Below are 13,760 nucleotides of genomic sequence, written 5' to 3' on the forward strand. Positions count from 1 at the left end.
TTTTTGTCCAAGAATCAAAAAAAAGATTTTCAATTATAATCTTAATGAAATGGACATTTTGATGTATCCATGGCAACCTTTGGAGAGGGGGTGGATTTTGCAAGTGTAGTGCTCTGCACGACATCTTTTTCTTGTTCGTTTGTTTGTGTGCAGGATATCTCAAAAAGTTGTGAACGGATTTGGATGAAACTTGGTGGGCAGGTTGGTTGTGGGACAAAGACAAACGGATTAGATTTTGGTGAAGATCCAGATCTGGATCCGGATACTAGAATTTTTTAAGTGATTCTTTACCATTGAGAGATGGGGCAAAAAACGATATATAGCACGATATCTCAAAAAGTGTTGGACGGATTCGGTTGAAACTTGGTGTGCAGGTTGTGTGTACGACAAGGACAAATAGATTCGAGTTTGTTGAAGATCCGACATAACGAAACACCTCTCATTGCTTGCTCCACTTGCCGTGAGGATAGGCGAGCAACTTGCAAAGTGGTTTAAATGGAACGAGTTGCTTGGAAAGCGATAGCAAGCTGCTTGGTAACTGAACACACTACTGGATAACATTACTGTCTGTGGCAAAATAGAGAAACAGCATGATGCTCATCTTCATAAATTTCTCGAAGCTGCCAAGAAATTCAACCTAACATGTGGTGACATCAAATTCAAAGCTGAGCGGGACTTGAACTCAGGACTTTATGGTGTATGCATACAAATTAACGTCATCCCGTTTACGTATATGCATCGCAATATCATTCCCTTCACACAGGATTGTGTAATGATGACATTTACTCTAAAGAAAGAATCATATCTTCAAGACATAGTTGTACTATTTTAGGTTGTGGTACATTAGCTACTATGATTTGTGAGTATTATCGACGAGTTCATTGTCTACATTATCGTTCATTGTGTAAGTGATAATTAGTAAATAATACATTTTATGTGACAGGCAAAAAATGGGATTTGTGCCAGGAAAAGTGGTATTCGTGCCGGAAAAAGTGGGATTTGTGCTGGAGAAGTGGATTTGTGCCGAATAAGTGGGATTTGTGCCAGAAAAAAGTGGGATTTGTGCAGGAAATAGTGGGATTTATGCCAGAAAAGTGGAATTTGTGCTTGAAAAATTGGAATCTGTGGCAGAAAAGTGGAACTTGTGCGAGAAAAAGTGGTATTTGTGCCAGAAAAATGGAAATTTTACCAGAAAAAGTGGGATTTCTACTCGAAAATGTGAAATTTGTGCTGGTAAAAGTGGAATTTGTGCTGGACAAAGTGGAGTTTGTGCAGGAAAAAGTGGAATTTGTACCAGAAAAAGTGAGATTTCTCCAGGAATAGTGGAATTTGTTCTGGAAAAAGTGGAAATTGTCCAGGAATAAAGTACGATTTGTCCAGGATGAAAGTGGAATCTGTGTTGGAATAAAATGGCATCTATGTCGGAATAAAGTGGGAAAAGTGGGATTTGTGCCATATTTGTTAAGGATATGTGCTTTGCGTGGAAAAAGTAGGATTTGTGCTGGAAAACGTGGGACTTCTGCAGGAATAATGTTGGAAACATGGAATTTTTGCCATATTTGTCAAGGAAGTGTGATTTGTGCCAGAGAAAGTAGGATTTGTGCTGGAAAAGTAACATCTGTGCCAGATGGGATTTGTGCCAAAAAAGTGGATTTGTGCTGGAAAAACTGGGATTTGTGCCAGATTTGTCTGAGAAGTGTGATTTGTGATGGAAAAATGGGATTTGTGCTGGAAAAAGTGGAATTTGTGTCATGGGATTTGTGATGAAAAAGTGTGATTTGTGCTGGATTTGTCCAGGAAGTGGGATTTGTGCTGTAAAAATGGGATTTGTGCTGGAAAAGTGTATTTGTGCCTTCAAAAGTGGTGTTTGTGCCGAATTTGTCCAGGAAGTGGGATTTATGCTGTTCAAAGTGGATTTTTGCCAGAAAAAGTGAAATTTCTGCCAGATTTTTCCAGGAAGTGGGATTTGTGCTGGAAAAAGTGGTATTTGTGCCAGATTTATCCAGGAAGTGGGACTTCTGCTGGAAAAAGTGGGATTCATTCCTGATTTGGCCAGAAAGTGGGATTTGTGCCAGAAAAGGTGGGATTTGTGCAGGAAATAGTGGGATTTATGTCAGAAAAGTGGAATTTGTGCTTGAAAAATTGGACTGTGTGCTGGAAAAGTGAAACTTGTGCAAGAAAAAGTGGTATTTGTGTTGGAAAAATGGAATTTTTACCAGAAAAAGTGGGATTTCTACTCGAAAATGTGGAATTTGTGCAGGAAAAAGTGGAGTTTGTGCAGGAAAAAGTGAAGTTTGTGGAGGAGAAAGTGGAATTTGTACCAGATAAAAGTGAGGTTTCTCCAGGAATAGTGGAATTTGTTCTGGAAAAAGTGGAAATTGTCCAGGAATAAAGTGGGATTTGTCCAGGATTTAAGTGGAATCTGTGTTGGAATAAAATGCAATCTATGTGGGAAAAGTGGGACTTGTGCCATATTTGTAAAGGAAGTGTGATTTGTGTGGAAAAAGTAGGATTTGTGCTGGAAAAAGTGGGACTTCTGCTGGAATAAAGTTGGAAACATGGAATTTTTGCCATATTTGTCAAGGAAGTGTGATTTTTTTTCCAGAGAAAGTAGGATTTGTGCTGGAAAAAGTAAGATCTGTGCCAGATGGGATTTTTTGCCGAAAAAGTGGATTTGAGCTGGAAAAAAACTAGGATTTGTGCCAGATTTGTCCAGGAAGTGGGGTTTGTTCCAGATTTGTTCAGGAAGTGTGATTTGTCCTGAAAAAAGTGGGATTTGTGCCAGATTTGTCTGAGAAGTGAGATTTGTGCTGGAAAAAAATGGGATTTGTGCTGGAAAAACTGGAATTTGTGCCATGCGATTTGTGATGGAAAAGTGTGATTTGTGCTGGAAAATGGGATTTGTGCTTGAAAAGTGTATTTGTGCCATAAAAAGTGGTGTTTGTGCCGGATTTGTCGAGGAAGTGGGATTTGTGCTGTACAAAGTGGATTTGTGCCAGAAAAAAGTGGAATTTCTGCCAGATTTTTCCAGGAAGTCGGATTTGAGCCAGAAAAAGTGGTATTTGTGCCAGATTTATCCAGGAAGTGGGATTTCTGCTGGAAAAAGTGGGATTCATGCCGGAAATGTCCAGAAAGTTGGATTTGTGCCGGAAAAAAGTGGGATTTGTGCTGGAAAAGTGAATTTGCACCAAATAAGTGGGATTTGTGCCACAAAAAGTGGTATTTGTGCAGGAAATAGGGGGATTTATGCCAGAAAAGTGGAATTTGTGCTCGAAAAATTGGAACGTGTGCCGGAAAAGTGGAACTTCTGCCAGAAAAAGTGGTATTTGTGCTGGAAAAATGGAATTTTTACCAGAACAAGTGGGATTTCTACTCGAAAATGTGGAATTTGTGCTGGAAAAAGTGGAATTTGTGCTGGAAAAAGTGGAAATTGTACCAGATAAAACTGAGGTTTCTCCAGGAATAGTGGAAATTGTTTTGGAAAAAGTGGAAGTTGTCCAGAAATAAAGTGGGATTTGTCCAGGATAAAAGTGGAATCTGTGTTGGAATAAAATGGAATCTATGTGGGAAAAGTGGGATTTGTGCCATATTTGTTAAGGAAGTGGGATTTGTGTGGAAAAAGTCGGATTTGTGCTGGAAAAAGTGGGACTTCTGCTGGAATAAAGTTGGAAACATGTAATTTTTGCCATTTTTGTCAAGGAAGTGTGATTTTTGCCAGAGAAAGTAGGATTTGTGCTGGAAAAAGTAAGATCTGTGCCAGATGGGATTTGTGCCGAAAAAGTGGATTTGTGCTGGAAAAAACTTGGATTTGTGCCAGATTTGTCCAGGAAGTGGGATTTGTCCTGGAAAAAGTGGGATTTGTGCCAGATTTGTCTGAGAAGTGAGATTTGTGCTGGAAAAGTGGGATTTTGCTGGAAAAAGTGGAATATGTGCCATGGTATTTGTGATGGAAAAGTGTGATTTGTGCTGGATTTTTCCAGGAAATGGGATTTGTGCTGGAAAATGGGATTTGTACTGGAAAAGTGTATTTGTCCCTTCAATAGTGGTGTTTGTGCCGGATTTGTCCAGGAAGTGGGATTTATGCTGTACAAAGTGGATTTGTGCCAGAAAAAGTGAAATTTCTGCCAGATTTTTCCAGGAAGTGGGATTTGTGCTGGAAAAAGTGGTATTTGTGCCAGATTTATCCAGGAAGTGGGACTTCTGCTGGAAAAAAGTGAGATTCATTCCGGATTTGTCCAGAAAGTGGGATTTGTGCCGAAAAAAGTGGGATTTGTGCTGGACAAGTGGATTTGCGCTGAAGAAGTGGGATTTGTGCCAGAAAAAGTGGGATTTGTGCAGGAAATAGTGGGATTTATGCCAGAGAAGTGGAATTTGTGCTAGAAAAATTGGACTGTGTGCTGGAAAAGTGAAACTTGTGTGAGAAAAAGTGGTATTTGTGTTGGAAAAGTGGAATTTTTTTACCATAAAAAGTGGGATTTCTATTCGAAAATGTGGAATTTGTGCTGGAAAAAGTGGAATTTGTGCCGGAAAAAGTGGAGTTTGTGCAGGAAAAAGTGGAATTTGTACCAGAAAAAGTGAGGTTTCTCCAGGAATAGTGTAATTTGTTCTGGAAATAGTGGAAATTGTCCAGGAATAAAGTGGGATTTGTCCAGCATAAAAGTGGAATCTGTGTTGGAATAAAATGGAATCTATGTCGGAATAAAGTGGGAAAAGTGGGATTTGTGCCATATTTGTTAAGGATGTGCGAATTGCGTGGAAAAAGTAGGTTTTGTGCTGGACAACGTGGGACTTCTGCAGGAATAAAGCTGCAAACATGGAATTTTTGCCATATTTGTCAAGGAAGTGTGATTTATGCCAGAGAACGTAGGATTTGTGCTGGAAAAAATAAGATCTGTGCCAGATGGGATTTGTGCCGAAAAAGTGGATTTGTGCTGGAAAAAACTGGGATTTGTGCCCGATTTGTCCAGGAAGTGGGGTTTGTGCCAGATTTGTCCAGGAAGTGGGATTTGTCCTGGAAAATGGGATTTGTGCCAGATTTGTCTGGTAAGTGAGATTTCTGCTGGAAAAAATGTGATTTGTGCTGGAAAAAGTGGAATTTGTGCCATGCGATTTGTGATGGAAATGTGTGTGTGCTGTGTGTTGTGCTGGCTTTGGCCAGGAAGTGGGATTTGTGCTGGAAAATGGGATTTGTGCTGGAAAAGTGGATTTGTGCCAGGAAAAGTGGAATTTCTGCCAGATTTTTCCAGGCAGTGGGATTTGTGCCAGAAAAAGTGGTATTTGAGACAAAATTTATGCAGGAAGTGGGATTTGTGCTGGAAAAATCAGGATTAGTGCCGGATTTGTCCAGATAGTGGGATTTGTGCTGGAAAATGGGATTTGTGACAAAATTTATCCAGGAAGTGGGATTTGTACTGGAAAAAACAGGATTAGTGCCGGCTTTGTCCAGGAAGTGGGATTTGTGCTGGAAAATGGTATTTGTGCTGGAAAAGTGGATTTGTGCCATAAAAAGTGGTGTTTGTGCCGGATTTGTCCAGGAAGTGGGATTTGTGCTGTTCAAGGTGGATTTGTGCCATTAAAAGTGGAATTTCTGCCAGATTTTTTCCAGGCAGTGGGGTTTGTGCCAGAAAAAGTGGTATTTGTGACAAAATTTATCCAGGAAGTGGGGTTTGTGCTGGAAAAAGTGGTAATTGTGAAAACATTTATCCAGGAAGTGGGATTTATACTGGAAAAAGCAGGATTAGTGCCGGATTTGTCCAGAAAGTGGGATTTGTGCTGGAAAAAAGTGGGATTTGTGCTGGAAAAGTGGATTTGTGCCGAAGAAGTGGGATTTGTGCCAGAAAAAGTCGGATTTGTGCAGGAAATAGTGGGATTTATGCCAGAAAAGTGGAATTTGTGCTTGAAAAATTGGAATGTGTGGCAGAAAAGTGGAACTTGTGCGAGAAAAAGTGGTATTTGTGCCAGAAAAATGGAAATTTTACCAGAAAAAGTGCGATTTCTACTCGAAAATGTGGAATTTGTGCTGGTAAAAGTGCAATTTGTGCTGGAAAAAGTGCAGTTTGTGCAGGAAAAGGTGGAATTTGTACCAGAAAAGGTGGAATTTGTACCAGAAAAAGTGAGATTTCTCCAGGAATAGTGGAATTTGTTCTGGAAAAAGTGGAAATTGTCCAAAAATAAAGTGGGATTTGTCCAGGATAAAAGTGGAATCTGTGTTGGAATAAAATGGCATCTATGTCGGAATAAAGTGGGATTTGTGCCATATTTGTTAAGGAAGTGTGATTTGTGTGGACAAAGTAGGATTTGTGCTGGAAAAAGTGGGACTTCTGCAGGAATAAACTTGGAAACATGGAATTTTTGCCATATTTGTCAAGGAAGTGTGATTTGTGCCAGAGAAAGTAGGTTTTGTGCTGGAAAAAAGTAAGATCTGTGCCAGATGGGATTTGTGCCAAAAAAGTAGATTTGTGTTGGAAAAAAACTGGGATTTGTGCCAGATTTGTCCAGGAAGTGGGTTTTTTGCCTGATTTGTCTAGGAAGTGGGATTTGTCCTGGAAAAAGTGGGATTTGTGCCAGATTTGTCTGGGAAGTGAGATTTGTGCTGGAAAAATGGGATTTGTGCTGGAAAAAGTAGAATTTGTGCATGGGATTTGTGATGGAAAAGTGTGATTTGTGCTGGATTTGTGCAGGAAGTGGGATTTGTCCTGGAAAAATAGTATTTGTGCTGGAAAAGTGGATTTGTGCCATAAAAAGTGGTGTTTGTCCTGGATTTGTCCAGGAAGTGGGATTTGTGCTGTACAAAGTGGATTTGTGCCAGAAAAAGTGGAATTTCTGCCAGATTTTTCCAGGAAGTCGGATTTGTGCCGGAAAAAGTGGTATTTGTGCCAGATTTATCCCGGAAGTGGGATTTGTGCTGGAAAAAGTGGGATTCATGCCGGAAATGTCCAGAAAGTGGGATTTGTGCTGGAAAAGTGGATTTGTGTCAGAGAGAGTGGGATTCTTGCCTGATTTGTCCAGGAATAAAGAAAGAATGTTTACTTTTGCAAAATGTTTCTTAATGTAATCAATATAGTGCAGAAGAGAGTGCAAGTAGAGGGGATGGAGCGACTTGGCGATGTAGGAACATCCTCCAGATGACGAAATGCTCCCGATGTTGTGGTCTCTAATGACACTGCACCAGAACGGCAGTTTCTCATTAGCGATGAATGAAGGATGATGGCAGAATCTATTCAAAAATATTTGTAATACATAGTCCCAAGTGGGACAGATGCTCATCTCCAAATGGAGGGCAGTTGTAGTCAAGTTGCATAAAGAGGGTCATAGAGGTCTTAGTTTACACAACAAAACAACTCATGGGACAATGGAATCTCGTGATATGTGATGGACAGAGAAACATCGATTACATTTTGAGCTAATTAGCTAATTATCTCACCACCTGGATGGAAATTAAAAAAGACGGCTCCATTAGTTTTTGCACATCAATGTCATGAATCTCCCTGCCAAGTTTCAAAACGATCGGTTGAGCTGCCTCGAAGGAGTAGGGAAATTTTATTTTTAATGGACCCATTGGCGCAAGGACTGACTGAAGGACATTGTTATGGCTACAACAACTCTTCTCAACTTCATCATAGACGAGCTAAAAACATCACGAAAACTGATTTTCTCCATGTTATCTCTTATTTTATTATTTATATCACCACCCGCTACAAGGCTTCACCGTTGTTTAAACTGAGACATCATATGCGTCAGCTATCGGCTATCATACGATTGGCGATCGTATCAAATATATTGACATATGCTTTAGCTAGCATATGCACCGCATCAGCTCTCAGCATTATCAACGTAAGAGCAGAAAATGGTACAATTATACCATATTCATGATGGATCAACTTTGCCTTTTCCTCACCATACCAGCTGAGATGCCCATGTAGGAGATAAATATTTTTGATAGTTGAGGATGACACCCTTCAGAATGCAATTGTAGGGTACATCCTCATCAAATAATATGTAACCTTATTCGAGAGGCCAGACCCCAAGCACAGTCACGAAATGCATGCACACTGCCTTCCCAGGTGTTCCTAAGAAACAAGTTGGAGCTCTGGTGAACCACAAGGCTGAACAGTTTACGATTTGTAGTCCACCGATAGGTAGGGTCTACATCCCGACCTTAACCAAAATCTAACCAATTCGTCCATGTCACACACCCAACCTCTTCACCAAGTTTCGTCTGAATCCGTCCAAAATCTTACACACAGACAAACAAACAGGGGTGAAAATGTAACCTCCATCCACCTTTCCTGCTCACAGACAAAGCGGCAGAGAGACAAACAAACGGGTGAAAACATAGCGTCCGTCCACCTTCAGAGATGAAGGTAATGAGCGGTTTCTTTGAACCATGTCTGTCGACTGCTGTCGCGGAGGGATGATGAGTTAAGGAAGCTTCAATGGAAGTGACAAGATCTACGAGTATTATTCAAGTACTGTTTATGAACACAACTCAACAGCACATCGAGACACCTATGAGGACATTTCTAGGTTCCGTAGAGCTTGTCTGTGGTGCAGTTTCCATTGCGCAAAGAGAACAGTCAGCAGACAAACAGGTAATCTTGGCTGGATTCCACCTCCAATCCGGGGACTGGGAGCTGAAACTGGATCTCAGCAAAGCTGACCTGACTGAAGAACAAAAGCAATCAGTCCATAAAATGTTGAGAGAGGAAGCTGATACCTTAGTTAAAGATAGGACTGTGTGTCCTGAAGCTCACCAGGATAAGGAGCAACAGTCAATCAAACCCCCACAGACACCCTTGAACCCCGATTTTTTTTTTTCTTTTTTGCTGTGAACAAACTTTGGTGCATCACGGGTGATGAAGGTTGTGGTCAAGTTTCATCGAAATCATATGTGTAGTTTCAGAGAAGAAAGCAAATACCTTTTTGGTGGGTCAACCCCCCCCCCCCTGTAGACCCATTCAATCAGTGCAGATTTTGATGAGGTCGATATACTTTGGTACATCATGGGTGATGAAGGTTGTGGTCAGGTTTAATCAAAATAATGCATGTAGTTTTGAAGAAGAGAGCAAATACCTATTTTGAGAGGTCAAACAACCCCCCCCACCCCTTTAGACCCCCTTAATGAGTGCAGATTTTGATGCAGTTGATATACTTTGGTACATCACGGGTGATGAAGGTTGTGGTCAAGTTTCATCAAAATTGTGTGCATAGTTTCGGAGAAGAGAGCAAATACCTATTTTAGGGGGTCAAACCAACCCCCCCCCCCATCCCCGTAGACCCCATTAATGAGTGCAGATTTTGATGTGGTCAATCGACCTTCATTAGACATCAGATATGAAGCTTGTGGCCAAGTTTCATAAAAATTGTGTGTTTGCTTCAAGTGATCATGATTGAAGTGTTTATAGACTGACTGACTCACTGATTGACTGACTCACCTCTGGACACTGCTCAATCACATAAGCTCACCAGACTAAAGTCCAGGTGCACTAAAAATGATGAGGATGTTGGCTGTATGCTTGATTTACAGATGGAGATCAAACTGTTGGATTGTATCCCGGTGCGAAAGCACGAAATCTTTCCATAAGCCATCCCTTATACAAAGGGTTAAAATCATACCTACGTGACCTCATCCACTGGGGCTGGATCCGGAAGTCCAAATCAAGCTACTCCTCACTGATGGTATGTCAAGAAAGACAATGGGCTTGAATTATGTATCGACTATTGCCAGCTGAACCAGAAGACAATTCGGGACAGGCAGCCATTACCAAAGATCTCAGATGTGTTGGGTAATTGTGGTGATAATAGCGGGTTCAGCATCATCGACAAGGCATATCCATTGCATACTATCGGGGTTGTGATCGAGAAAAGCAAACCCCGAACAGCCTTTGTTACCTCCTGTGGATTGTATAAATGGAACCACATCCCATTCGGACTAACAAATGCCCCAACCCTATTCCAGAGGTTTAAGAATGACTGATTCTCTGACTTGAGAAATGACATTTGCTTGCCCTATCTAGATGGCACTCTCATGTTTAGCCCAATGTTTGAACAGCACCTGCAGGACGTAAGCGCTGTGCTGAAATGGTTAAACTCAAGCAGTACCAAGCACAAGCCAAGTGAGTGCGAGCTGTTCAGGCACACAGTACGTTACCTGGGTAACACAGTCTCCCAACAACGAAACCACCACAGGAGAAAGAGGTTGTCTTGTCATTGAAGGATAAAACAACGGAAACCATCGGTGATGTTTGACAATGGATGGAACACCTTAGCTACAATCATTGGTATATGCCAGACTTCTCCTGAAAACCAGCACCTCTGTTTTGTCTTGTTCAAGGTAGCAAAGGGTGATCCTGCAACAAAAATTAATCAGCACTCCAAGAAGAATGTGGATACTGGGCAGAGGCCATTAGATGAGCTTTTTCTCTGGCAACGAGAACATGAAGAGGCTCATGGAGAACTTCTGGACTTGCTGGCTTACTCTTGGGTAATGGCCTATCCGAACCACAAATTTCCATAGGTCTGCACATATATGCATCGAATGAAGGGTTAGGTGTGGTTGTTTTTACCAAAAATAGATTGATGGCTTCCTCAGAGTGATTGGAGACTGGTGGCATACTCTGACTCCGGCAGAAAAGAGATGTCATCTCCACTCAGGGAAGTTAGAACTCCTGTCCTCAAGATGGGCAAAAACAGAAAGGTTCAGTGATTACCTGTTTTGCACACCGTCATATTGTGTATCCTTTAACCTATGTACTAATCCTTTTATTAGACAACAATCTTTTAACCTATGTAATAATGACAGCAAGGCTCAATGCCGCTGGACATCACCAGCTGGCTGAACTGGCTGACTATAACTTTGTCATTTGCTGCAGACCTGGGACCAAGAATGAAGACACTGATGCTCTCCTGGATGCCACTGCCTATTGAGACATTTATTGAAGAATGCACCCAAGAAGTCTCCCCAGATGTAATCAGTGTCGTGATAATGTCCGTTACTGTGTGGCAAGATGAGATGGTATGCTTTAGTTCAAGCACCAGACTGCAAACTATTGGAAGATCAAGCTTTGTTAAGCACCAGAGCAACAAATATGGTTTCCAGTCTCCCTTGGACGGTTACAAGAGGAGGACCCAGACATTGCCTCTGTGTTAAAGTCTTAAAATTCCAAAGTGTCTTGGTGGTCTTAAAGAGCCACATCTCCCGTCGAACTGATCAATTTGGAAAGGTGTTCTGGAAGAGAGGAGTACATCCTCGTGATTGTCGATCACTTCACCTGTTTCACCCAAGCATATGCAACTCTCAACAAATCGGATCATACTGTAGCTGAGAATATCTTCAACGATTTCATATTGAGGTATGGATTCCCATCTCAGACCCACCATGATCAGATGGAGAATTTGAGAATGAATTATTTAAAGAACTGGAAAGGTACAGCAAAGTCTGTCATTTCTGCACAACACAATACAATCCTCAGGGCAACGGGCAAATTGAAGATTCAACTGAAATTATTTGGGGATGCTGAGGACACTTGGACTGGAGACATCACCTCAACAAGATAGTGCATGCCTACAGTGCATACAGTAGGCAACAGAATGCACCCCATTCTTTCTGATGTACGGTCATTCTCCATGTTTGCTAATTAACCGAGCGTTTAGGGGAGTGATCAATATTCAGGATCACAGACAGCATGGTTCAACCGAGGACCCCTAGGGCTCACCTGGATCAGTTTCCTGAACTGGAATAAGACCCCACAACTGCCCTGTCCAACAAAGACAGCCTCTGTCTGTCCTCTGTCAGAGGGCTCATTTACGATAAAATGACTTATCGCCTCGAAGGGTGACACATGTGTTTGCAGAGTGCAAACAACACATTGTACTATACTGTCAGACCCCAACACTTGCGGTCCCACCAATCGTGGACCCCACATATTCGCGGGTAAGAAAATGTGGCATGCTTCTACATTTGTGTGTTCACTTTTTTTGGTGGGAGGGGAGCTTATCTGGGCCCTGGCCTAATGTTGTTACCCAAATTGGTAGCATTCTGACTGGTGGGTCTGGAGAGGAATGTTTTTGAAGGAATTTATGTGATTTTCCAAAACACTTTCTAAGTCTGCCATTTTGATACACTTGTGGTCATGTGATCAGCAAGACCTCCACAATTTGACATCACGACCCCGTCCTAATGTTGTTACCCAAATTTGGTCGCATTCTGACAGGTGAGCCCAGAGAAGAATATTTTGGAAGGAATTTGCGCGACCGCCATTTTGATGCACTTTCGGTCATGTGATCAGCATGGCTTCTGTATTTTAACATCAGGACCCTGTTCAAATGTTGTAACCCAAATTGTGTGGCATTCTGACTGTTGGGTTTAGAGAAGAAGATTTTTAAAAGGAATTTATGTGATTTTCTCCAAAAATTGACTAAGTCGGCCATTTTGACACACTTCCGGTCACGTGATCGGCGTGACATCCACAATTTAATATCCCTACCCTCATGTTGGAATTCAAATTTGGTGGCATTCTGACTGGTGGATTTGGAGAAGAAGATTTTTGAAGAAAAATACGAAGTTGGCCATTTTGACCGACTTTGTCATGTGACCTGTGACAAGCTTCACAATTTCCGTTACCAGTCAAGAGAGAAGCGTTGCTGCCAAATTTCAGCCAGATCGGCGCAGCAGTTTGGCTGGAGAAGTTGAAAAAGGAGAAGAACTGACGGACGGTGCGCGATGACCACACCTTATCTGGAATTCAAATTCTAGATAAACTCAATATCTCTACATGTAACAACGCCAACATCCCAGACAATTCCCAATCCCATGCCCCCCCCCATCCTCATAAACATGATTAATAGTAAATATAATCGTTTTAAACTTACCCAGTACATCGCCAAGCCCCAAATCTGGCCGTCCCATTGGTGTTAAGAAGCACAAATGTTTGGTTAGAAATGCACCACCTTTGGCCTTTCATGGGCGCACATCACCAGGAGTTTTTTTCAATACGGACTGCAACATATCAACTATTTAGACGAGTTGATCAGGAAGTTCTCCAACTGTTTCATTGTATCGAGGCACCGCCCCCCCCCCCCAATTCTCACAGGAATGCTTTCAAGTACTTTTGGCTTCTTTTTCATTCGACAATCTGTACCTGGGATGCATGAAATAGGTAAAGGCCGGCCCAATTTACTTGGTCACTCGGGGTTTCTGCGTATGTGCACCGGGCAATCTGGGGTGGAAATACGTCATTTTGAATGTCCCGTATTGTATTGATGGTTGAAGAGAACATCCTTATTTTATATGACCATATTGTTACAACTTTGATAAATTTTGTGAGTTGAATTGCTGAAATAGCAAGTATGACATCACCGTGTCAGCAGTTGATAGAGACTAGCATGTCCACCGTAGTTGGAAATAAATTACCGTTTTGTCAACCTACAGATACCGTGGGTTCAATCCTTAATACGCAATCCCAGCACAAGATGGTAACATTTGCTTTGTCTTTGTGATCTGAGCATTAATTGATAATCTTCCAAGAAAAATTCAATTACACCTAAACAATAGGGAGAATTATGAACAGGAATGTCTCGGTGAAGGCCTCGTAAAACAGCCGCTTATCACTTGTCAGTGACTGATGAAATGTCGGTCGTTCAGGATCAGGATGTCGATATGATGCACAGATATTTTGTGTGGATGTTTACCAGAGCATCATTTCACGGAATATATGTGATCATAACCATATCATGTCATGAAAACCAGGGATGTCTTGTAT

Source organism: Eptatretus burgeri, chromosome 18 (genome assembly GCF_056783735.1).
Source record: "Eptatretus burgeri isolate ZD-2024b chromosome 18, Ebu_testis_v1, whole genome shotgun sequence".
Classification (NCBI taxonomy): Eukaryota; Metazoa; Chordata; class Myxini; order Myxiniformes; family Myxinidae; genus Eptatretus; species Eptatretus burgeri.